This window comes from Hyla sarda, chromosome 6 (genome assembly GCF_029499605.1).
Source record: "Hyla sarda isolate aHylSar1 chromosome 6, aHylSar1.hap1, whole genome shotgun sequence".
Taxonomy (NCBI): domain Eukaryota; kingdom Metazoa; phylum Chordata; class Amphibia; order Anura; family Hylidae; genus Hyla; species Hyla sarda.
The window spans coordinates 242,733,784-242,761,731 of record NC_079194.1 but is presented as its reverse complement, the minus strand read 5'-3'; the positions used below and the strand labels follow the sequence as shown (position 1 = coordinate 242,761,731).

At 41.4% G+C, this 27,948-nt stretch overlaps 1 protein-coding gene and 1 long non-coding RNA gene across 9 annotated transcripts in view; one reads left to right on the top strand and one right to left on the bottom strand.

The window, feature by feature from the left end:
- The window catches only part of BRSK2 (BR serine/threonine kinase 2), a 215,428-nt gene that overhangs the window by 145,173 nt on the left and 42,307 nt on the right, over nt 1-27,948 (bottom strand). The window lies entirely within an intron of this gene.
- LOC130276871 (uncharacterized) lies at nt 980-26,693 on the top strand. Its single transcript, XR_008845274.1, has 3 exons — nt 980-1,181; nt 1,631-1,716; nt 26,303-26,693. It is a non-coding gene; the product is annotated as an uncharacterized LOC130276871 (long non-coding RNA).

The window sequence follows — 27,948 nt, the reverse complement described above, 5'->3', positions numbered from 1 at the left end:
ATACCGGAATATCGGTATAAGTTATCGGCTATCGGCCCTAACCTGCACCGATTATCGGTATCGGCCCTAAAAAAACGATATCGGTCGATCCCTATTCCGCACTCCAATTCCCACTTCTGGGAGTGTGGAATCCCATAGAAGTCTATGGGCTTTAATTTGAGACGGAATTCCGCAAGCGGAAATTCTGCCGTGTGAATAGACCCTAAATGCATTTGGCTGTGGGGTATTTTGATTATCACAGAAGCCTGGTTTACAAAAAGGAAAACCTGCAACCCACAATGTAGTACTCTAAGGCCTTATGCACACTGGGTTAATTCAGCGAGGAACCTCTCTCACTGAATTTCCTCAATGGACTGAATTGGCGCTTATTTCACGCAGAATTTTCCTCTGAGGGGAGTTTACGTAGTATAAATTGTCTCTTACAGGATAAGAACAAATACTTCTAGGCACTCACATGTCTATACACCGGTTTCGGCTTGTTCATTATCCTGAGGATTTTATATGATCCCCTCCTTTTGTGGATCTGGCGGATGTGGAAAATTTCAAGTACCTGCTGCCATCAATCGCTTTCATTGTTTACGTGAATTTCCATAATATTTATGGGGGAGATTTATCAAAAACTGTGCAGAGTAAAGGTTGCCCAGTTGCCCATAGCAACCAATCAGATCGCTTCTTTCATTTTTCAAAGGCCTTGTTAAAAATGAAAGAAGCGATCTGATTGGTTGCTATGGGCAACTGCACCACTCTTCCTCTACACTGGTTTTGATGAATCTCCCCCTATATCTTTTAATATTCATATTGGGGGAGATTTATCAAAACCTGTGCAGAGGAAAAGTTGCCCTGTTGCCCATAGCAACCAATCAGATCGCTTCTTTCATTTATAACAAGGCCTCTGCAAAATGAAAGAAGCGATCTGATTGGTTGCTATGGGCAACTGGGCAACTTTTCCTCTGCACAGGTATTGATAAACCTCCCCCATTATGATTTGACTACTAACAACACAGGAAAAAGCTAGAAGAATAAATAACGGAGACATATTTTTTGCAAACTCCTCGTACAGTGTCAGATAGGAGTATTGTGGGATCGCTCATGTGATGTTGAAACAGAAGCCATAAACATCATGTTTTACCTCACTTATTTACTCATCACGAAAACCAACCTGCCTCCAATATATAAGGCCGGTAAGTAGACAGCTCTCACCTCCCACTGGACACAGGTGTGCACGGACTGGCGGAAGCGCAACCGCCCAATACAGCAAACAAAGGAGAACGTCCAGCACTTGATGTCCGTTGCAATAGTGTTTATTGGCATAAAAGCAGATACATGAACAGGACAGAGCGTAAGCCTACACGTTTCAGGTAACAAGACCCTTAGTCATGACACCTGCCATGACTAAGGGTCTTGTTACCTGAAACGCGTAGGCTTACGCTCTGTCCTGTTCATGTATCTGCTTTTATGCCAATAAACACTATTGCAACGGACATCAAGTGCTGGACGTTCTCCTTTGTTTGCCTCCAATATATCCCCATTGCACCAGAATGTAAGGCTAGAATGCTACCCTCCTTTTCAGCACCACGATAACCTCCTTGGCAACCTATATCTTATCAACCTCTCATATTGATTTCCTTAGAAGCCTTCGCAAAAGTGACTAGCTTGTTGGCAGAAGATCCCGTTTTCCCTTCTGCAAAAATAGAAGCTGCAACTAAACAGAAAAATGTAAATATTGTTTGCAAATAAATGAAAAATCAATCATTTTTTGGAAAACAGCTCAGGGTGGGTTCACACCACAATTTTGCTATACGGTTTCATGAAAAAAATGTATGCAACCGCACAGAAAACCGTTCCCCATTGACTTCCCATTCAAAACCGTATGCACCATATTGTATACGGTTGTCTCCGTTTTTCAAACCACTCGGTTTTTTACTTTTTTTTTTCTGGACAGAAAACCGTGTCCCACCACGGTTTTTGGTCCAGGTGAAAAACCGTATTAAACCGTATACTTTTTTTTAAAAACATTGGAGTCAATGGGAACCGTACAGAACTGTATGTGCGTACGGTTCCATCCAGTTTTCACCATATGGTTTTTTTCTTGGAATTTCAATCAAACAAGTGAAACTTTATTCATAATCTAGTGAAAAGTTCAAAACGTATACTTTTTTTTCTTAAAAAACTGATGCAACTGGACATAATTTTTCAAACCGTATACAGATAAAAATTTGTACACACGTTTTGATACAGTTTAGTCAGGTTTTGAGGAATCCGTTTTTTTTTTATCAAAAACCTGATACAGGAACCGTATAGCAAAATCTTGGTGTGAACCCAGCCTCAGACACAGAAAAAAACATGATGGCACAACCACTATGTGTGGATACACCCTGAGGCCAGGTTCACACTCCAAAATTTGTGACCGGAATTCCGCTTCTGGATTTTGGTCAGAAGGTAACATGCAGGTGAATGGGTTTTCCATTAACCAATTCACACTGCGGAATTTTATGGGTGGAATTTCTGTCAGAAAATTTTGATCCAATAATGGCACCAGAACATTGAAGCTGCTTCATGTTCTAATGGAATTCACGCTGCAGGTATTGCCATCTATCGGGAAAGGCAATGTCCCTGCGGTTCTACTGAATAAGTTGGCGCTGGCCGCACTGAGAATTCCCGCCCAGAAATTCTGAAGTGTAGGTTTATCTGGGTATGTTCACACGGTGGAAATTCTGCTTTTTTTGCTCAAATTCCGTGCAGAAAAGCAGAATGCGTTTTTCCTGCAGATTTGCGGAATTTGAACGGAATGTTAATTTCAATATGGCTCTGAACAGAATTCTGCCAAATTTTAAGACATGGCTTTAGATTGTGCAAAATCCAGAATGCAGAATTTCCGCAGCAGAATGTGTGTGAAAGAGACAGCAGAATCCCATTGCAAATAATGTAGTAAATTTTGCTGAATTTTCCGAGCTGAATATTTCTGTGGAATTCTGAGGAAGGCTGTCCGGGCATGCTGGGAGTTTTAGTTTTGCAACAGCGAAAGATACAGCGAGAGATACAGCTTGGAAAACACTGTTTTAAAGCACCATTCACATATATCAGATTTGTCATCGAAAGACCATCTTAATCCTATGTATATGAATAGGTATCTGCAACACTATTCGTATGTAACACAAAATGACCTTACATGTAAAACATCTACTGTTAAGGTAAGCATCATACCCCCTTTTTTTTCGTTGCTTTTGCTGAGCAATTTCTACAGGCTAAAAACACTCACCAATATGGATCAGTGGACAAAAATATAAAAATCATACAAATCTGGAATTGTGATAGAGCCTAAAGGTTCACGTATAGCACACTAGCTACCACTGCATGGCAAAACTGTATGCATTTTTTGGCTGCATAGTTTTTTTTTTTTTTTAGTGTTTTTTATATTTTTTATTTTTACATTAAATAAAATGTGTTTTACCTGTAAAAAACGCATTTATAAATGTTCATTGTAGAAGTAACTGGTCACGTGCCATACTACTGCTACATGTGAACCCAACAAAAATATGGAAAAGGAAACCTGCAAGTGTGGGTGGAAAATCTTTAAGTTTTTATTTCAAGGATTCAAAATGACATATCTGCAAAAGATAGCTGGTAGCAACCGACGTGTTTCAGGGGTACAAGCTGCCCTTAATCATGGCATGACAAAGTGAGCAGTGATTAAAGGGCTACTCCGCTGCTCAGCGTTTGGAACAAACTGTTCTGAGCACTGGAGCCGGAAGCTCGTGGCGTCATAGCCCCGCCCCCTCAATGCAAGACTATGGGAGGGGGCGTGGCGCCCCCTCCCATAGACTTGCATTGAGGGGGCGGGGTGTGATGTCATGAGGGCGTGGCTATGACGTCACAAGCTCCCGGTGCCAGCTCCAGCGCTCAGAACAGTTTGTTTCAAACGCTGAGCTGCGGAGTACCCCTTTAAGGGCAGCTTTTACACCTGAAACGCATTGGTTGCTACCAGCTATCTTTTGCAGATTTTGAAGGCTTGAAATAGAAACGTGAAAATGTTCCACCCACACGTGCTATATTAGCTTTTCCGTATTTTTGCTGCTGTTGTCAAATTGAGGACTCTAAATCCATGCATGAGATTTCAGTTACTTGGGTGAGCTGAATTACACTGTGGGTGTCATAATAAAAACTCTTTGCGTCAAAAAATTTGGCTCAAAAAAGTTTCCATCAGATCTTCAAAGTGTTTTACATGAGAATGATCCACGGTTTACACTAGTCACGCCAGTTTTGCCAAAGTGGGCGTATCGATGTAAATTTTATGTTTTACATGATATTTTCAAAGGGTAAGAGTCCATTTCACAGTGTTATTAATCAATAATTGAAATAAAATTATTAAATATTGGCAAATGATAAAAATGTATATATATATTTATTTCTTTTCACGGTCACTGCACCGGCACTTACATTTAACCCCTAAGCATGTTTTATCCACACAGTTATCACTTGTCTGGGCACTAGCTAACATGGAATATTAGTTGGAATGCTTCTGCCGGAATTTTCTGGGATTTACAATTTGGCGCCAAACTGCAATTTTGGTGGTGAAAAAAAATTTGGGCACCAAAAAAAAAAATAAAGTGCTAAAGCAGCACTATGGACCTTTAAAAATGTGAGGAAAAAAAAAGTGTGATTTAAATCAGTCGTTTTTGAATACGTCCCCCTGTGTCTCCACAAATACTACATGTGAACCTAACCTGCAGCTAATTGTACCCATTAGAAATACCTCAACAGTCCCTCTTGATGCACCTTGAAAGACCTTTTATTTATTCGGAAAGCCCGGAGCTAAATCCTTTCTGTTGTAATTGTAAGACCAAGCAATGACGACTGAAAAAACCATCACTCATACATTGTGCAGGAAGAAAAATGAGTAATAAAATCAGACTCAGTATTAATTTAACGGTTTTCTACCAATGATCTAAATTATTAACGCTGCTGTAATAATTGAATTCATAATTTAACTTAAAATTAGTTTGAGAGTTTTACATATATATTATGCAAAAACATAGAAAGCGGAACAAAAAAAAAAATCCTGAGAACATATAAAATGGAGACACTCACTGAATGATGCATTGTCTCTGTCCAGAGGGCAATGATTGAAATGCAAATGATCCCCCACCCCAACTTTTTATTCATCACTGCTGACACATGTTATCTCTGGCCTAACACAAGTGGGTGGAAAAATGCTTGTCAATAATGGCTGCCCACACGCCTGCTCACAATGAAGACGCATTCCCATATAACCTTAATAATTCTATAACAAATGCCTTACTTCTAGCAAGCTAAGCAGACTGGAATAGGACGTACTGTATGCAGTGTTCTAACTCGAAAAGAGTATGGAATTCTCCACTGCAGATCGCATGGCAAATCCGCAGAACAATTGGATGCAGCAGTATTAGGCTATGTTCACCGGGCGGAATTTTCAAGCGGAAGCCGCTGGAAAAATCCAGCCGAGAAATTCAGTAAAATTGACAGCAAATTGGCCCTCATTTACTATTGCAAACCCGACATGTTTTGTAGGGTTGTGCGCCAGAAATTCTGTCTGCGCCAGAATTTGTGCCAGAATTGAAAAAACCCTGACTAACTCTCCATTTTGCTAAGAAAACCTGAAAAAGGGGCTGGGAAGAGGGGGTGTGGTCTCCAAAAAGGGGCGTGTTCCCGACATTTTCACAAAAAAACAACATATTTACAAAGGTTTCCACATAAAATATGATGGATTTGAGCTAAATGTGATGGATTTGAGTTGAGGAAAACCAGAGAGATCAGAGCATGTGAAAAAAAAAAAGGATAGGGGATAAACCAGAGAGATCAGAGCATGTGAAAAAAAAAAGGATAGGGGATAAGATGCCTGATCGCGTGAGTACCGCTGCTGGGGACCCGCGGGATCTTGCATGCGGCACCCCGTTTGTAATCAGTCCCCGAAGCGTGTTCGCTCTGGGTCTGATTACGGATGACCACAAGGCCGGCGGCGTGTGACGTCACGCCCCCTCCCATAGGCTTGCATTGCTTGCATTGAGGGGCGGAGCGTGACGTCACACAGGGCGGAGGCGTGATGTCACACGCAGTCGTCCGTCTGGTTTCCGGTAATCAGACCCGGAGCGAACACGCTGCACAGACTGATTACAAATGGGGTGCCGCGTGCAAGATCACGGGGGTCCCCAGCGGCGGGACTCCCGCGATCAGGAATCTTATCCCCTATCCTTTGGATAGAGGATAAGATGTCTAAGCACCAGAGTACCCTTTAAAACCCACAAAGAAACCTACACAACACTCTTAGTAAATGAGGGCCATTGTGTTGAATGGAGATTCCACATTGCAGAATTTTCGCTGCAGAAATTCTGCCACGGAAATTCTGGATTCTGCTAAAACATTCAACATGGTAATAGTTTTTTTCAGAAGTCCGCAGCACTGAAGTCAATAGGACTCTTAATTCCGTCCGAAATCAATGTGTTGAACGCAAGAAATTCTGCATAAATTCAGCACAAATTCTGCACACAATTCCATGCAGAATCCTGAAGTCTGCAAAAAATCCACTGCTAGCTTGGCAGAATAAAATCTGAGCGGAAACTCCACCCCGTGAACATAGCCTTACAAGTAGATTTTGTAGCGGAATCTTTGCATATTGGAACAATCCACTGTGAATATTTACAACTCTACATACAAAATGTAAAAAACCTGGAGAATGTCAGCATGGAAAAAAGACTCTAGTATGTAGATAACGCTTGAAAAAAGCAGCGTGTCCGCCACATATGGTTGTTTCCTTAGCTTCTGAGCCCCATCCCAGACAAGAGATAGTAGCCACTTTACCTCTAGCAAACCCATGCTGTCCATGTATTAGATGACCATTCATTTGATGGTGACACTGCAGGGGAAATACCAATTCACCATTGTAAAAGATGGTTGCTGGGAATGTGGGGGGGAGGAGGCATGCATTCTTACCTCTGTCACATGCTTATCTATACAGTCCCAATTTTAGGGAAACAATCCCACAAACTAGACCACAAAAAGGTAGGGGATTAATGCAAACCATTCCTAAAAGTGGACGGTTCTGGTGCATTCCCGGGTGGCAGGGCATAGATATCCAGATTTGTGTGAATTAAATGTTGGTAAGAATACTTATCTCTTGAGAGAACAAAGGATCAACTATTTTACATTTTTAGAATGTTTAGAATGTTTTTAAATATTTCAATCTTTATTTCCCCCGACATAGGATAGGGGGCGAGGCTGCTAAGATGAATGGGTTAAGTCGACTGCACCTTCAATCTCCTTGTCATGTACAGCATATGCAGGCAATGCCCTGCTCTCTCCTTCCTCTTCTCCCTCCATTTTTATCACATTTTGTGCTTCATGTTGCTTCCATAGTGATGCTTCATGGGTTACATACCTACTAGTATTATAAGACAAGGTAAAAGCATTACTAAACTGACACAGTAATGCCCACATGACAGCCCACATGTGCCTTGGGAATTTTCTGTATATTCAATTAAACATCTAGTCAAAGCATAGCAACAGTGATTCTTTATGAAAAATAATGGCGAAACTCTTTCCAGGTGGCCCTGAGACTGAGATTTCCAAGCTACAGGAACTATTTAGTACCATTGTATTATATAAGTCAAGGACATGACGCTGACTCCATAGAAGCATACACTCGCAATGACTAAATCTACAAATATTATTTTTATTACTATTAGAAAGCATTGGGTATTCTATGGAATCTTTGTATGTATAAACATGTATACAAATAGAATTACAAGAGAGTTACGTGAGAGCATTTGGCGAGCCAGGTACATACATAAAATACAGGGAAGATGAGGCGAAGGGAGGAATGGAGGAAATAAGCCTCTTAAGACATTGATTTGTTGGACAATTCTCAGTAATGTAAGGCTGATGTTCATCTTGATTGTTGCAGACAGTAGGATAAGTGATGAGAGGGCGAGTTGTACTGACGTCATTCAGGGCTAAACTGGTATGTTCATATGAAGAGATGAAAGCTCAAACCAGAGAATGCAGAGTGGCTATGAAGCAATGACTGACCTTTACACATTGAAGACAGACCATAGCGTCCACCCCTGCAGCCTAACTTCACTTGCCTCCTGATCCACATGTAGAATTCACATCATTACCTACATGTGTGAATTCATTCTCAAGGAGGCTTGTTTCCATAGCTCAGGACCCCCAATGAACCAATGCAGAGAGCTCTGGTAAACCCAGATCATTAATTTACTACACAGGCGACCATTTATTTGGCACACACACTCCAGGGGCAATGCATGGCTGGTGATAAAAGCTGATTACTTGTGTCATGTTCAGGGTTTAGGGTTCAGTGCTGACCTGTATCTAGCCCCAACTAATGTCCCTACCTACAGTAGCTATAGTACAAAGTCAAAGACAAAACAGAGTTGGGAAAGGCAAGGGTCAAAACTATAGAGCAACAATGTACAAAGTCAGGAAGCAGGGGCAAAGTGAGGGATAAGGCAAAAGGTCCGATATTGGAGGTAAGACAGTACAGGAAACAAATGAATGGAATGCAGATCAGTTTAAATTTCCCCTGCCAGGAGGTGTAAGCGCTGCCATTGAAACTGACAGGTCCAGCACCTATCACCTTCTGATAGCCTGTCCAACCCTTTACTCACTGATGAACGGCCCTGAGATGTGCAGGGCCATTGTTAAGACAATGAGGGAAGTTGCCGGGCAGGCTGAGGGCGGAAGTGGTGCTGGGGCCGGGCAAGGCATGTATGCAACACATGTCACACTCTTAAAGGGTACCTTTCATCAAAAAAACTTTTGCTATATTATAGATTAATGTCTGCAGAATAACTTTCCAATAGCATGTTATTAAAAAATATGCTTCTTTCTATTTAATTTTCCACTTTGAAAAAATGACCACTAGGGGTCTCCCTACCAGTCCTGGCCGCAAGCCTTTTTATAGATTTCAGACTCATGCTGGAGTCCTAAATCTCAGACTGCAGCCGGGACACATACAAGCTCAGCACTGTTCCCTGGCAGTTATTCTGCATACATTAATCTATAATATATCAAAAGTTATTTTGATGAAAGGTACCCTTTAAAGTGCCTATAGGAGAGATTCCATCAGATCATTAACAACCTATCGTTTGGTGTATACAGCTTCTCTGCAGACCTAAGTGTCTTCATAGTTACAGATTACAAACGAACTCTAACCCTTTTCTTAATAACCTTTAATCTCCTTTCATTCTACTTCATGCAAACATATATTTGGTAGATTAACCAGAAGGGGGCAGGTTGGTATGGTATACTTTTTGCCTGTCAGAGGAAGTGATTCTGGGGCTCTATCATCAGTTTATGTGGAAGATGTTCATCATCCTAAACTATTATTTTTGTGCGCACTGATCCTGTTATCAATGAATCCTAATAAGTTATTTGTGCATTAACTCAAAAGGAGTACCCCTAACAGCAACTGATGAGCTTAATAAAGGTCTGAAAGAGTCATTACAAATTTAACTATTGTTTAGATTTAAAGTTTTTATGTTAAGCTAATTTTAAAGATTTTTTGTTGAAGTTATTCCTTCCTTTTTAAATATTTATACAGATCAGGTCATTCACAATAACTGATCTTCAGTGCACTGCCACCCCAAGTGGCATGACCTCTGCATAGGTCACAGAGCATGTCTAGATAAAAATCTCTCCCATAGAAGTCAATGTACTTTGCTTTCGTCTATTGTGCCAGGTCCATGGTGCTTGCTGTAAAGCATATCTCCAAATGCTGTTAAAAGCAGCTTAGGCAAGATGGTTGCCCCCATACAATTTAATAAAGATAAACAGAAATAGATGAGATCAAAAAGAACATGTTTCAGTATCTGGCTATAATCCATAGATATTTTAGGTGTAACATTCACTTTTGATTGGATTTTTGGGTGAGGCGATACTGGGACCTGCTGGAGCTTCCTCAGGTACTTTGGTGGGCCCATTGACCTTAAAGGGTACTCCACTGCTCAGCGTTTGGAACAAACTGTTATGAACACTGGAGACGGGAGCTCGTCACCCCCTCATGATGTCACACCCCGCCCCCTCAATGCAAGTCTATGGGAGGGGGATGTGACAGCCGTCATGCCCCCTCTTATTGACTTGCATTGAGGGGGCAAGACGTGATGTCATGAGGGGGCGGGGCTGTTATGTCACGAGCTCCTAGCTCCAGCGTTCGGAACAGTTTGTTCCAAACGCTGAGCATCGGAGTACCCCATTAAACATATTTAAAATCAGTAACCACTTAGACAAATGTCTGAATAAGGGCTGTATAGAAAAAAAAATGGTAGAATGCGGTGATTGCAATGGACATAACCTTTAAGAAAAAGAGCCTTCAATGCCATTTACACATCTAAGTAAGTGTGCATTCAGACTGTGTTTGCAGTGTACAGGGGATGTATACAAATGGGTAGGGGGATGTATACCTCTGATGGATGTCTATAATGTTTGCTATTAAAGACACATACAGTGGCATACCTCATTTATAGGCTCCAATGTTAGTGAATGTAATTGATGTATATCTTTTTTTTTTTTTTTTTTTCTGGATACCTCTATATAGAAGAACATAGTTGGCAAGGCTTATCTACATAATAAAAAATAAAATAAAGACATACTGACATATCCCAGCCTGACATACTCTTTTGGGCTCCATTGGGTAGGTCTATGGGTGCATTTGACAATGGGAGTTTTCTCCCTAACATGTCTGGAGGCTCTTAAAACATTCCTGTTTTTTCATTAAACTGTGGATATGTTGTCCAGATATGTCAAAAGCTTAAATCACATGAGACAGCACGATCCACTGCCCTGCTGACCCCCCAAATCAGACCTTTTCACTTAAGCAATGAAATGGTGGGATTTGAGTTAGAGACATGAAGTAAGGCGCATGCTGCCACACACATCATCAGCTGTAACTCACAATCACAGCAGATCTCAGGAGTGAGACCCATTTCGATCGAAACTTTAGACTTATCTGGGCAACATGTCAACAATTGAATCAAATGAAAGTGACATATTAAAGGGGTACTCCGCCCTAGATATCTTATCCCCTATCCAAAGGATAGAGTATTAGATGTCTGATCACAGGGGGTCCGGCCGCTGGAACCCCCCACGATCTCCGGGCCAGCACCCTGGCATTTTGAACATTTATGTTCAGAATGCCGGCTTCAAGCGGCCGTGTTCGTGATGTCATGTCATGCCCCCTCGATTTATGTCTATGGGATGGGGCATGATGACTGTGGTCATAGACATGAATGGATAGGGCATGACATGACATCTCAATCACGGCTACCTGAAGCCGGTGTTCTGAACATAAATGTTCAGAACGCCAGGGTGCCGGTCCGGAGATTGCGGTGGGTCCCATCGGCCGGACCCCCCCTGCGATCAGACATCTTATCCCCTATCCTTTGGATAGGGGATAAGATGTCTAGGGACGAAGTACCCCTTTAAGCTGAACATACACATTTGTGATAGGATCGGCCAACCCACTAATGTGTATTAAGGCCCCTGACTCTCCATCAATGGCAGAAATGGATTGAAACATGCCCAATCCTTTTGCACACGTGGCCCTGCATGTGTATTTGGGAATCAGGAAAAATTGTTGCTGGACAAAATAATGTATGGCCAGCTATAGAACTGAAGACAAGTGAGACAAAGCCTTTCCCCAGCTTGAAATACCTGATAACAGAGAATAATATACAGTACTGACAGGAACTGTAGATAAGATAGACCATAGTGAATGTGCAGCTTAGTGGAATTCTCTGTGTTGCCATCCATTAAATAAAGCTGCAGCTTCAAGCATTTAGCTTATGTTTAGGGGAAGTATCATAGTAACAATTAGTATGAGGGATCAGTGACATTGTATACCTTTTACTATTCCTCTTCTTAGCACTTTACGTCAATGTAGACGCTTTTGTAACTTCAGCCTTTTACAGGGCCTATAAATCATAATCTGGAAAGTTCTGGAAGCATCAATGGAAGGAAAGTGTGCTGCACTGGAATGGGAGTATGGGGGAGATTTATGGCATGTGTCTGCCTAACAACAAGAGGTGTATCTGCCTTCTGCAGGATTCCAGCACCCTGGACAGCACCTTAAATACATAGAACTGAGGCACATTACACCTATTGCATTGTCAGCTCATCCCACCCACTCTCAGCATTCCTCCTCCTACTCTGTCCCATCAGCTATATGCTTCTCTCTTCTTTCCCTAAGGCTCTTGCTGACTCAGTTAGCGCCCCAGGTTCTGTTTGCGGTGACTGTATGTTCCCAGTCCGGTAGCGAAGAATAAAGGAATTAGAAAATACAGAAAACCTAAAAACTGGAAGCAATGATTTATGAATCAGATTGCCGGCTTCTGGAATTAGATATATTTCGCATTTCATCAGGCACTATAGATTTTCAATAAGTCAGTGATATTCAGCCATAGCAACCTGAAATGATTTTCTCTTTAGTATACTGCGCACAGCTTAGGTGGAATTCCCACACTTTGCTCAAGAATAAAAGATGTTGAATGAAGATGTAGATGATAATTTATCAAGGTTCAACAGGACGTCATAATTCTGAAGATACATTTCTCTGAATATGTCATTGAGAAAAAGAAGAAATTCCAGACTCGTATTGAATTAACTAACAGTTCCTGGACTATGAGAACCACCACTTGGGAGAGAAATAGTGGAGTAAGCTTCAGTAAAGGCCTGTAAGAACATGGCATAGAATTTAAACGGGTACTCTGCCCCAAGGCATCTTGTCCCTTACCCACAAGGATAAGTGTCTGATTGCAGGGGTCCAGTTGCTGGGACCCCCACAATCTCCTGCCCGGCACCCCAGTAATCTGCATGCATGGAGCGATCTCTGCTATGTGCCGGACTACTGGCGACCACAGCTCAAAACTGTGGCTGACATACCCCATCCATATGTGGTGAGCCACGGTGAATGGCGGGACCATGGGGTGCAGCGGTGTAGGTGGATGGGGCAGATAGTATTAACCCCAGGGGCAAGATGTTATTAACCCCTAATTTTCATGATGCCAGAGTGGTTTTGGGGTATCGGGAACCACCCAAACGATATATCCGCTATCCCAATGGCTAGGCAGTGAAATGAGAGTCCACGACCAGGTTATGGTTTAACGGAAGCTTTACTGAGGTCAGTTGTCATTATCTTCACAGCTAGGCCAGAATCCCAGAGAGGTGACCAGGAACACAGAAGGACCTTGCAGCTTGCTGGGACCAACTATACTTGTAATAGACTTTAGATTCTTGACTTTAGGCTTGACTAGACTATAGGTAGTGACAGCAGACATAGACTTGACTGACTGGAAGTGACGGTAGATTTGAGGCCTTCCAGGTAGCTGGACACTAGCACTGAGACATCTGGAAGAAGATTTATCATTCTTTTCAAACGTATGGCTTTTATAGGACAATTTTTTTTAACATACTTTTGCTTACATACGACCTATTTATCAAATAGTCGCACGACCTTGATAAATAAATCGCACGTAAGCAAAAACCGGGAAACTCGCTTACAAAAGCATTTTTTAAAGCAGAAAAGTAGCGTTGCTAGCGAGTGATGGGGAGGGGGGCGTACCGCAGCGGGTGACACCCTGACTGACCTGCCTGGCACTAAGAAGCTGCACTCCAACTATCCCGCAAAAACAACCCATCCACCCCCTCAGAAATGAAAAAATATTAAAAACATACTATGCCGCACCATGAATATCCGTAGGCTTTTTTGTTTAATTCTGAGGCTGCATTTTGTGACGTTAGGGGGCAGAGTCCTGCGTCGCTGCGCTGAGGAAGAAGTTTACGTCAGGAAGGAAGACAGCACAGCACCAGCAAGTACATAAACAATAGTGAAGCCCCCCCCCCAAAAAAAAACTAAAATGCACAGTAATGGAGGGGAAAGTGGCAGAAAAAGGGGGGAGAGATTGCTGCCCCCACCTCCGTACTCTAGCATGGTGGAGCGGGAGCTGTCAGCTTCCGCTCCACCATTAACCCCCCTTTCTCACGCTGCTTGCTCTTTGTTTGCAGAATTTGAGTTGCAGGGACGCGATTCACAGCAGAGCGGTGCGATGACATCACATCATCGCGCCGGCGCAGGGAGAACACGTCACTGCGGCTCGCACAGTGCCCGAACCGCAAGCAGTTTGCTGGGCTAGCTAATTTTCGTTTTTGTAAGATCCTGCAATAGAGTATGAGTGTGTGAGTAAGTGTTTGTGTGAATGTGTGTGTCTGTATGTGTGTGAGTGTGTGCGTGTGTACATTAGCAGAAAAATTATTGCATTAAACACCCATGCAAGTAAGAAAGCTGTAGAAAACACCACAGGGGCACCTTATGAAAACTCAGTGGCACATAAAAGGGAACATTTATTGTGAGGGAAACATGGCAGGGGGCATTATAAGTGGGGGGCACATGACAGGGGGCATTATATGTGAGGGGCACATGACAGGGGCATTATATGTGAGGGCTGTCATGTGCCTCTCTCATATAATGCCCCATGTGCTGTGCCCCTCACATATATTGCCCCCGTCATGTGCCCCTCAATATAATGCCCCATGTATGTCAGCATGTACGTGTCCTAAAATTAACAAGGTGTGCAGTGTGTATTTTCAACCTTAAAATTAATAACTTTAACAAGAACAGTTGTTAAAGTGGGGGGTTAATGTCCTTTTCTGCAGACGTATGCACTTTCTGTAAGCCAGGTTGGACCCGGAATACATATGCGACTTTTAACCCCTTAAGGACGCAGGGTTTTTCAGTTTTTGCCCTTTCGTTTTTTCCTCCTTACCTTTTAAAAATCATAACCCTTTCAATTTTCCACCTAAAAATCCATATTATGGCTTATTTTTTGCGTCACCAATTCTACTTTGCAGTGACATTAGTCAAAAATAATTGTGCAACAAAATCGAAGAAAAAATGCCATTTTGTAAATTTTTGGGGCTTCCATTTCTACGCAGTGCATATTTCGTTAAAAATGACACCTTATCATTATTCTGTAGGTCCATACGGTTAAAATGATACCCTACTTATATAGGTTATGATTTTGTCGCACTTCTGGAAAAAATCATAACTACATGCAGGAAAATTGATACGTTTAAAAATGTCCTCTTCTGGCCCCTATAACTTTTTTATTTTTCCACTTACAGGGCGGTATGAGGGCTAATTTTTTGCGCTGTGGTCTGAAGTTTTTATTGGTACCACTTTTGTTTTGATGGGACTTTTTAATCACTTTTTATTCATTTTTTAATGGTATAAAAAGTGACCAAAAATAAGCTTTTTTGGACTTTGGATTTTTTTACATGTACGCCATTGACCGTGCGGTTTAATTAACAATATATTTTTATAGTTCGGACATTTACGCACGTGGCGATACCACATATGTTTATTTTTATTTTCACTGTTTTATTTTTTTTCATGGGAAAAGGGGGATGATTCAAACTTTTATTAGAGAAGGGGTTAAATGACCTTTATTAACACTTTTTTTAAACTTTTTTTTTGCAGTGTTATAGGTCCCATAGGGACCTATAACACTGCACACACTGATCTCTTACACAGATCACTGCCGTGTATTAACACGCTTGTGATCAGTGTTATCGGCGCTTGACTGCTCCTGCCTGGATCTCAGGTAAGGGCCCTCCTGGTGTCCTGTAAGTTGTTCGGGATGCCGCGATTTCACTGCGGCTGTCCCGAACAGCCCGACTGAGCAGCCGGGATACTTTCACTTCAGGCGCGGCGGTCAGCTTTGATCGCCGCGTCTGAAGGGTTAATACAGGACATCACCACCATCGGTGATGTCCTGTATTAGCCGCGGGTCCCAGCCGTTGATAGCTGCCGGGACCGACCCGATATGACACGGGGTCAATGTGTGACCCCACTGCATATGGCGGGAGCCGGCGGAGGACGTAAATATAAGTCCTTCAATGTTAAGGGGTTAAACTGAGATGCTACTTTTTTTTCCTTCCAACAACAAAAAACGTGGTCTCAAATGGCTGGAGGTGCTCAATCCCAAATGCAGTTGTGCATATATACTGGGGGAGCAGATCCTGCCCTTGTAGTCCGTTGCTAGGGGCGATCCCCAGCATAAAAATGCATACAATGGAGGATGCCTGCAGCGGACTACAAGTGCCACAATAGAATCCTACACCAGATAAACGGTGTGGATGTGTCACAATTATAATAATACAATACAGAAATTTAGGTGCACTACTGTGGTAGATGTATACAATGACATTGGCTAATCCCTCAACACTGATGTTAAAATTGAGACATTCGCCAGTGTATCCTTATATGAAGGACACACCAGAGCCCGCACACCAACGCCAAGGTTTCTCAGATGGCACGGGACCTAACGCTAACCTACCTGTGCGTATAAAGCAAAAACCAGGGGCCAGTGGGCAATTACAGCAGCACTAGGTCGACATGCAGCCTGCTCCCAGTTCCCTCCAGCGTGACTAAGCACACATACAATGGGAGGAGGGAGAGACAGGCTACAAGCCCCACCCAAGTTGGCTGATATAGGTGCATGGCCTCACAGGTGCAACCCTAATGCTGCCTGGAAAATGTTCAAGGCGCATTACATATGGAGTTTACACACCTCCACGTATAAATTTACAAACAACAACAAAAAACGTGGTCTCAAATGGCTGGAGGTGCTCAATCCCAAATGCAGTTGTGCATATATACTGGGGGAGCAGATCCTGCCCTTGTAGTCTGTTGCTAGGGGCGATCCCCAGCATAAATAGCGACTATGGCATTTGATAAATACATGACCACTGCAAAGTAAACAAAAAAATTACTACGTGAGCAGATTTCAGAAATGTGCTTTGGAATAAGCAAAAATCAAAAAGTCGCAGCACGTATAGAAGCAAAAAGAATCTACTATGGAGCTTAATAAATCTCCTTGCTGGTCTCCACTGTTCCTCAGAAGCAAGAGCAAAAGAGACAGACTGCAGCACCTCCCTTGCTTATAAAGGGGAGCTGTACTAGAAGCCCATAGGTCAAGCTGCGGGTCATGTGTTAAAGGACAACTGAAGCAGCATTACACTTATCCCCTATCCACAGGATAGGGGATAAGTGTTTGATCGCGGGGGGGGGGCCTGACCGCTGGGACCCCCCGATCTCCCTAACGGGGCGCCGCCATAAGCGCTCATGGTGAGCGCTAAGGCGCGTAGCGTCGACCTAGAGGTCGATGGTGATGCCCCGTCTCCTCCCCGTCCCCATACAGTTCTATGGGGGAGGGGGGGGGGGCACGAACGCTGCCTCCTCGCCTCTCCCATAGAGATGTATGGAGGGGGCGTGCCGGCTGCAACGTCATGCTGCGGCTGGCACGCCCCCTGCATGGGAGAGCCGCGGCCCAGTACAGGAGATCGCCGGGGCCCCAGCGTTCGGACCCCCGCGATCAAACACTTATCCCCTATCTTGAGGATAGGAGATAAGTGTTTGTAACACTGCAGATGTCCTTTAAGCTGGTGCTCTCTGGGTGGTCAATTACATTAGTCCTCCAAAGGTCCTTTATACTGTCTATACATTAGCATACTGACTATATGCCTATAACAATAAATAACATTATACCAACAGCAGGGGAGGCACTGCAGAATGGCCCTCAGGTCACTGAGGGACTCAACCTGACAGGGCCTAAGGGTAGTACAGGACCATATCCTGTACTGGGATATTACAAATATATCTTTAGAGGAGATACGGAGATACCCAAGCGCTGTGTCTCTGTGTCTCTGATAGACATTATAGGAGGGGGCATGAAAACCATTGAACACAGCCGGTGTTCTGAACAAAAATGTTCAGAAGGCCAGGGTGCCGAGCCAGAGACATCTTATCCCCTATCCTTTGTCTAGCAACGGAGTACCCCTTTAAGGATCAGTCTGTACCTTATAATTTAAGCTTTTGCCCATAGAATCACATTAAATGAAAAATAAAATACAGCAATTACTAGGGGAGATCTCTGGTAGCTGTATAAAAATGTATGCATCAAAGGGGTTGTCCAGTTTGGAAAGCTTACTTCCATATACCCTAATAGGTTAATTCTAAATAAATAGAGGGGAGTCCTCTGTTAAAAAGTACCTCTCAGGATATTTTTAAATTTTATAATCCTCTCAATTCACTGCCCCCATCATGATAAACCACCTTCTGCCTTTATTTTTATTATTTGTTAGTTTTCTACCTTGATATTGCTCTGTATTTTCTGCTCACTCTCAGTCAGATTCACAGACTGGGAATGGGCGTTACCCAGCAGGCATGGCATTATCTGAAGTCATATAGGGGAGAACTTTCTCCATCACTCTGCTACACACAGCCCAGAGCAGTTCAATGGATAAGGCTGTACACACACCGCTCAGCATTTTGTGATATGGACTTTTGCCAGGCCAGTAGGAGTCCAAAGTCTGTGCAAGAGATGGGGGGAAATGTGCTTAGGACAAATAGAGAGACACCTAGTGGCAGCTTTTTTAAACACAAATAAAACATAGAAAACATAATTTTTTTAAACAATGTACATTAGAAAGATTTTTTATTTACCATAATGGTACGTTCACATTGCGGAGTCTCCAGTCGCAGAATTCCGCGGGCGGAGATTCTGTCTGATGGCCACCGCCGAAAATACTTCGGCAGTAGGACCATGCAGCACCATTGACAGCTATGCAGTGCTCGCGGAATTCTGCAGAAAGAATGAACATGTTCATTCTCCGTGCAGAACAATTTCCGTGGTGGAAATTCCTCAATGTGAACAGGTCTTGCAGAAGACCCATTCACACTGATGGTAATGTTCACTGCGCGGAATTCTACTTGCAGAATTCTGCTCATGGAATTCTGTGTGAATTCCGCAGTGTGAACATACCCTTAGGAGTGCAATAGCTAAATTTGTTTTAATGATAGTGCCCATTTAAAGATTCTCATCCCTTGGTCAGAGTAGAAAGTGGTTACAAAGAGTGTCTATTGCTCTAGAGCCGCCAACGGCTGTCTGGGCATGCTGGGAGTTAAGGTTTTGCAACATCTGGAGGGCCACAGTTTGAGACCACTGCTCTAGAGGACCCATCTAGTCCTCTATCACAAAGATTCACAATAATTTTAATGAATACTGTGTAATGTTTAATTTCTCCTGTGGTGGCGCTGCAGGGAAATTAAGCACTCATAGCCAGATTGCCTCAAGGATAACCTATGAAGTCTGGAGTCTCAGTAGGGATCAGCTTATTGTGAAGGTACCTTTCTATGTAATAAGGGAAGCCTTTACATTTGTTATATAAATAATTGCTAAATATTGCCTAAGAAATGGCAAATCTTAATTTAGTCTACATTTCTCATGCAACCCAATCCTTCAAAGACACTTAAGGAAGGATAATGCAAAGATATAGTCATAAGTAAGGGAAAAACAGAGAAAATAAGCAGACAATTATCCCCAAAAACACCTGGGGCTAGGGGGGCAGCCGTTCTCAGTGCCATGAAAGAGAGCTGCCTGGAGGCACTTATTTAAATGGAGGGCGGACTGGACACCCACGCATGTATGCAAATGCCTAACTTCTTGAAGGTTTTCTGTGAATGAGTATATCTGTATGGGGAATTCACATGTACCCCATAGTATCTGTAGGCTGCTCACAATGGAAATCGTTATTTTGTCTTGGCTGAAGGAACATTCTGGTTATCCTTTTAATAGGAACTAGTGGTGGAAAGAATGAACAGCAGGGTATAGTGATGCAGCACCTAAGGAGGACCTTCATGCAGAAGAAATGAACATGTTTATTATTTAAGGCAAATCTTTGCCATCTATGGAGATGACCTAACAGATAGAATCACTGCCCGGAGATATTCAGAGATCACAGAGATTCCATAGTGTGAACATACCCTTAGATAGCTGTTACGGCAAGGAGACACGTGATTCTTTTCATATATCTCTCTGTTCTTAAAGAAAATGCTTTCATGCTCTGGTGCCAAGTGTCAGTGAGGCATTGCCAGGTCCATGAAGTGGGATGGAATGCTGACTCTCCCCCTCCCATCCCTATTCCTGCTTCATCGACAGTCTGCTGGAAGCCAAGCCCTGACTTGACTGTCAATCTAGCAAGTAAAGGAATGGAGGGAAGCAAGGAGGCATGCTTGCCATCAGCTTTGGGAACACTGGAACACTTCTTTGACTCTTGGCCCAATAGAATAAAAACATTTATTTTCGGTTATAGAATCACAGACAGATAATCATTTTTCAAGAAAATGAAGTATTTCTCACAGAAAAGGTTTGCAGTAACACATGTTTTGCTATACACATGTTTATTCCCTTTGTGTGTATTGGAACTAAACCAAAAAAGGGAGGAAAAAAAGCAAATTGGACATAATGTCACACCAAACTCCAAAAATGGGCTGGACAAAATTATTGGTACCCTTAACTTAATATTTGGTTGCACACCCTTTGGAAAAAATAACTAAAATCAGTCGCTTCCTATAACCATCAATAAGCTTCTTACACCTCTCAGCCTTAATGTTGGACCACTCTTCCTTTGCAAACTGCTCCAGGTCTCTCTTATTGGAAGGCGCCGTTTCCCAACAGCAATTTTAAGATCTCTCCACAGGTGTTCAATGGGATTTAGATCTGGACTCATTGTTGGCCACTTCAGATCTCTACAGCACTTTGTTGCCATCCATTTCATTTTTTTTTAAATTTTACGTATGTTTGGGGTCATTGTCCTGCTGGAAGACCCAAGATCTCGGACGCAAACCCAGCTTTCTGACACTGGGCTGTAGAGTGCGACCCAAAATCCATTGGTAATGCTCAGATTTCATGATGCCTTGCACACATTCAAGGCACCCAGTGCCAGAGGCAGCAAAACAACCCCAAAACATCATTGAACTTCCACCATATTTCACTGTAGGTACTGTGTTCTTTTCTTTTGTAAGCCTCATTCCGTTTTGGGTAAACAGAAGAATAATGTGCTTTACCACAAAGCTCTATCTGGTCTCATCTGTCCACAAGACGTTTTCCCAGAAGGATTTTGGCTTACTCAAGTTCATTTTGGCAAACTGTAGTCTTGCTCTTTTATGTCTCTGTGTCAGCAGTGGGGTCCTCCTGGGTCTCCTGCCATAGCGTTTAATTTCATTTAAATGTTGACAGATAGTTTGCGCTGACACTGATCCTCCCTGAGCCGGACAGGACAGCTTGAATATCTTTGGAACTTGTTTGGGGCTGCTTATCCACCATCCGGACTATCCTACGTTGAAACCTTTCATCAATTTTTGTCTTCTGTCTATGCCCAAGGAGATTAGCTACAGTGCCAGGGGTTGCAAACTTCTTGATAATGTTGCACATTGTGGACAAAGGAAAATCTAGATCTCTGGAGATGGACTTGTAACCTTGAGATTGTTGATATTTTTCAACAATTTTGGTTTTCAAGTTCTCAGACAGTTCTCTTCTCCTCTTTCTGTTGTCCATGCATAGTGTGGCACACACAGACACACAATGTAAAGACTAAGTGAACTTCTCTCCTTTTTATCTGCTTTCAGGTGTGATTTTTATATTGCCCACACCTGTTAGTTGCCCCAGGTGAGTTTAAAGGAGCATCACATGCTTGAAACAATCTTATTTTTCCACAATCTTGAAAGGGTGCCAATAATTTTGCCCAGCCCATTTTTGGAGTTTGGGGTGACATTATGTCCAATCTGCTTTTTTTCCTCCCTTTTTTGGTTTAGTTCCAATACAAACAAAGGGAATAAACGTGTGTATAGCAAAACATGTGTTACTGCAATCCTTTTCTGTGAGAAATACTTCATTTTCTAGAAAAATTTCAGGGGTGCTAATATTTACGGCCATCACTGTATGAAAGGTATCATGTGTCTTCATGTCTCAATTAAAGTCAATAGGTAGCAAAATTAGCTGCATATTTTGCTACCCATTGACCTCAATGGGTAGGAGAATACACAGCAGCAAGAACACAGCAAAATACTGCATGTGTGACCCTACCCTTAAAGGGGTACTCCGGTGGAAAACAATTTTTTTTAAATCAACTGGTGCATGAAAGTTAAACCGATTTGTAAATTACTTCTATTAAAAGATCTTAATTCTTCCAGTACTTAGCTGCTGTATACTACAGAGGAAATAGAGTTTTTCTTTTCTGTCAGACCACAGTGCTCTCTGCTGACACCTCTGTCCATGTCAGGAACTGTCCGGAGCAGGAGAGGTTTGCTATAGGAATTTGCTCCAACTCTGTTACTAACACAGACAGAGGTGTCATCAGAGAGCACTGTGGTCAGACAGAAAAGAACAACTCAGCTTCCTCTGTAGTATACAGCAGCTGATAAGTACTGAAGGGATTACAATTTTTAAACAAAAGTAATTTACAAATCGGTTTAACTTTCTGGAGCCAGTTGATTTGAAAACAATTGTTTTCCACTGGAGTTCCCCTGTAAGCAGCCGCTCAACTACTCTGGCGGTGACTTACCTCTAAGAAAAAAAAAGAATTGAGCAACTGAAATCCAACATGCCCAATCCTTATTTTCACAAAATTATCTGTCCAGGGAGAGCCCCACGGACCTCATATGCAATAGACAGTTGGCTGGTCCTGCTGTTTTTGACAATTATTTTAATAATACATTTTAATGTTATTTTCTATGTTGCACCAATTTAGCACTGTACACACTGTACACACTGTACACACTGGGACGTCGAGTCAGTTTTGAATGGAGTCTAAAAAGAATATATACTGATTCCAATTCCAGCTTTCAAAATAATAATAATAATATATGATAAATAAAATGCTAAATTTTTATAGAACGTTTATAGGAAAGTTAAACCTTTTAATTATACTGTATAAAACATACTCTATGTTATGTTCTATTTATCTAAGTTCCCAGTTTATAACAATAAATAAATACATTAATAAATAAATACTACAGAGGAAATTCTTTGTGCGACCATGTCTTTCTCTACTTGAATTCACATTGTGTTTTCTGTCCCTTCATTTTTTATTGGTCAGCACTCTGCCCCACCCCCTCAGCCCAACCCTATATAAAGTAGCAGGTAGCTACACAAGGGCCTTTTCTTTTCTAGCAGCCTCCCAATTTGACTGGGAGCACATGGTGAGTGAGCTTTTACACCCTGTTCACACTGGTGTGGTGCTGTGCGGTGTCCGTTGCTGCCGTGGCGCCGTGTCTGTGGGCGGCACGGCACAGGGACTGGTTTGAGTGGCATTGGGGCCGCTCTGCCAGTGGGTCGTTCCCTCTGTGGGCACTGGTGTTGCGGCGGTGGTGGTCGCCGCCCAGTACTACGCCATTTCATGCTAGAGACGTTGTAGGGCATGCTGGAAGTTTAGTTTTGCAACAGCTGGAGGCACACTGGTTGGAAAACACTGTCATAGAATGTAATGGAATGGCAGTGTTAGGGGACACAGGGCCCCTATTCTTGTGATCAGGCAGGGTCAAAGTGGTCAGCCTGTCCTTCATGGGAAGCACCTATAGGGTAGGGTCACACGTGCTGTATTTTGCTGCATATTTTCTGCAGCTGACTTTGCTACCCATTCACTTCAATGGATAGGAAAATAAGCAGCAGCAAATATGCAGCAAAATGTGGCATGTTTGACCCTACCCCAAAAGTGTGCCTTCAATGTTACTCTCCCACATCATCTACAAATGAGGCACTGAGTGATGGCACTGCAAAGTGGGCACCTGGGTTGCCAATGTACACCTATGAGACTAAGATAGTATCATGCTTGGGTCCTATTCTAGTTTTTACACAATGGGAAAGACTTACCTGTGTAGAGGAAGAGTGGTGCAGTTGCTCATAGCAACCAATCAGATTGCTTCTTTCATTTTTCAGAAGCCTTTTTCAAAATGAAAGAAGAGATCTGATTGGTTGATATGGGCAACTGCTATAGAATTCCTCTACACAGGTTTTGATAAATCTCCCCCATTATTTTCTGGGCACTTGTATGGTTGCCTTGGCAACTATATCGCCCAGTATGCAGCGGTGTCTCTCCACATCAAGTGTGAACATCGGCCAAAAGAGTAAGGGAGGTGAAAATCATAACAGATTAATGACATGTATACTGCAGATCCTGTTCTAATGGAAGCCATGACGCCATGAGATTCATATCCAATACATCTTGTTACTCTCTACACTTAATACCGCCCCGAACTGCAATAAGAAAAACCGTGCTCTTTAGGCAAGAAGCATTAACCAAAGCCAATAAATGCTCAGCAGATATTCGGCGAGATAAACTGTGCATTAGATTCTAAAATAGCCGTATGCCAATCACATAGCTTCACACTTCTGTCAAAAAGTGCAGATGCTGCAAAACCGGGAGAAAATCTACCAACCCACAATTGTTTGTAATTCCCCACATATGTCTGCATGAAACGATAGCAAATGTCACGAAACAGAATGTACAGTGTGAGATCCAGGCACATGCTGCTAGAGCTGCAGTACAAGCAGAAATGGCTATGGGAATAATTCATTCTCCATACGTAAAGGATTTTATAGAGAAGTCACCCTAACCAAAAGCCAAGAAAGGAAAATTGTCCTTGATTTGTCCTTGTGTATGCAGGGGTTGTTCCAAGTGTATCATTATCAGAGAAATATAGTTAGATAGAATGATAGATAGATATGAGATAGATATATAGATATGAGATAGATAGATAGATATGAGATAGATAGATATGAGATAGATATGAGATAGATAGACAGAGATAGATAGATATGAGATAGATATGGATAGATATGAGATAGATGATAGATAGGTAGATAATAGATAGATAGAGATATGAGATAGATAGATATGAGATTGATAGGTAGATATGAGATAGACAGAGATAGATATATATGAGATAGATAGATATGAGATTGATAGGTAGATATGAGATAGACAGAGATAGATATATATGAGATAGATAGATATGAGATTGATAGGTAGATATGAGATAGACAGAGATAGATATATATGAGATAGATAGATATGAGATAGATATAAGATAGATAGATATGAGATAGATAGATAGATATGAGATTGATAGATAGGTAGATATGAGATAGATAGATATGAGATAGATAGATATGAGATTGATAGATATGAGATAGATAGATATGAGATAGATAGACAGACAGATAGATAGATAGATAGATAGATAGGTAGATGATAGATATGAGATAGACAGACAGATAGATAGATAGATATGAGATCAATAGATAAAGAGATATGAGATAGATAGATATGAGATAGATATGAGATAGATATGATATAGATAGATAGACAGATAGATAGATAGATATGAGATAAATAGATAAATAGAGATATGACATAGATAGATATGAGATAGATAGATAGATATGACATAAAGATAGATATGAGATAGATAGATAAGAAAAATGCAGCAACACTCCGTATTAGATGAAAAATTGGAGTTAGGCTTTATTCATCAAGTGAAATACATGACGTTTCGACTGTCTCACACGGTCTTTGTCAAGCTTGACAAAGACCGTGTGAGACAGTCGAAACGTTGTGTATTTCACATGATGAATAAAGCCTAACTCCAATTTTTCATCTAATACGGAGTGTTGCTGCATTTTTCTTACATTTTGGGGATCCTGCCTGGGTTGGACCAGCTTGCACCCGGAATCAGCATAGGAGTGCGGTTCTCCTACAAGAATTTAGATAGACATGAGGTAGACAGACAGATAGATATCCAAGCAGAATAGGTCACAGCACAAAAGCAGCAGACTCCAATATGTAAAGAAGGCTGTGATTTTATTGGTTACCAGCAGTACAACGTTTCGGCTATAGGTTAGCCTTTGTCAAGCATGAATAACAAGTGATATATATATATATATATATATATATATATATATATATATATATATATATATGGTACACACATTTGTGATTGGTACAAATACAGGTGTGAGTTCTTACAATTATTTAGAAGCCGCATCCCCAAAATACTCTCAATGGTTCATTTACACATGTGACCATGTAGTCATAGTGACAAAAAATTTTTTTATTTTGGGGGGTTATTTATTGTTTTGGTAATTTTTTATTTTCACTTTTATTAAATTTTTATTTTTTATTAAATGTTTTCATTTTTATTTTTAATATTTTTTATTTCTTTTCTTCTGTCCCCCTTTTCTTCCCCATTTATTATTTATCTTATTACATTTTTAAAATAGATTTTCCCCCTTTTTTTCATTTGTCCCTTCGTTCTGATTTCTTTGTCCTGTTCAGTGTGGATAATATAATATTAATTGGTATTTTATCTCTCTGTAGGTAATTTTAAGGCACATGACACTTTTTTTTTTACACAAAGACACTTGAATGGATGATGACATCTTGACCACGCTGACCTGTTCCTGATGTTTTAATTTCTGTACATGTATGTAATGTAAAAAATGACTATATTACAATTGTAAAATGTTGATTGTAAAACAGTGGTTCACCATAATCTCAGTCTCCGATTATTTGAAATAATACAATTTCTTTTTTCTATTTGATCTCACTTTTCTGTTATGCCCGTGCCCTTAGTTATAGATAAAAATACTCAATTCCTGCGCATCCGCAGGACCGCATCGTAATGCACAGTTTTTCTGTGACACAGATGTCCGGGATCCATAGCGAAAGTCAGATACTGACGGGCATGAACAGGAGATTATCAGGTCATTCTGCAAACATGCGGAGAACTGACGCATGCGCAGTACATGAATAAGGACTAGTGAGGTTATGACTCCCCCTATCAGAAGGAGGGAGTGAGTGATGTCATATGCACGCAGGCGAGTATTTTGGGGATGCGGCTTCTAAATAATTGTAAGCACTCACACCTGTGTTTGTACCAATCACAAATGTTTGTACCATATATATATATATATATATATATATATATATATATATATATATATATATCACTTGTTATTCATGCTTGACAAAGGCTAACCCATAGCCGAAACGTTGTCCTGCTGGTAACCAATAAAGACCACAGCCTTCTTTACATATTGGAGTCTGCTGCTTTTGTGTTGTGACCAAGTCTGCTTGGATGTTGACACTCTGGACTGGTTATCCAGATGATCACTTGCACAGCAGCTGGGACCAGGTGCTGTCCTCCTCCTTCTCTATAGATAGATAGATATATATGAGATAGATAGAGATATGAGACCGATAGATATGAGATAGATAAATAGATAGATATGAGATAGATAGACAGAAAAATAGATAGATAAATATGAGATAGATAGATAAATTGATAGATAGATATGAGGTAGATAGATAGATATGAGATAGATAGAGATATGAGATAGATAAATAGATAGATATGAGATAGATAGACAGAAAAATAGATAGATAAACATGACATAGATAGATAGATAGATAGATAGATATGAGGTAGATAGACAGATAGATAGATATGAGATAGATAGTAATTGGATAAATGCTGCACACCAAGTGGAGGCTACTGAAATATTGTCTTTACATCATGTCCTATGCATGTGTGCACCCCTCATCATTATTTTTTATTGTTTCAATTTTTATTTTTCGGATGTGCTGCCTTTATTTGGACCTTAGAGAGGAAGATAGATAGATAGATAAATAGGTAGCTAGATGGATAAGTAGGTAAGTATGTAGGTAGATAGATAGGTAGATAGACAGGTAGATAGGATAGATAAATAAGATAGATAGCCCAGGGCTCATTGATGTATGTGAAGAGTGAAGACTAGTCTATGCTTCTGATACCAGTGAATAGCTACCGTAGGACAATTTGTTGTACAAGTTACTTCTGGCTATAATAGAACACACAGTACATGCCACATTGTATGTATGGAGCTGCAGACTAGTCAGTATGCCTGACCACTGTCCATAGCCTAAAATAGTATGCATCTGAACTGGACCACAAAGAAATGGAAGAAGCAGGGCCGGTCTGATGAATGTTTTCTTTAACATCATGTAGACAAGGTACATGCATCA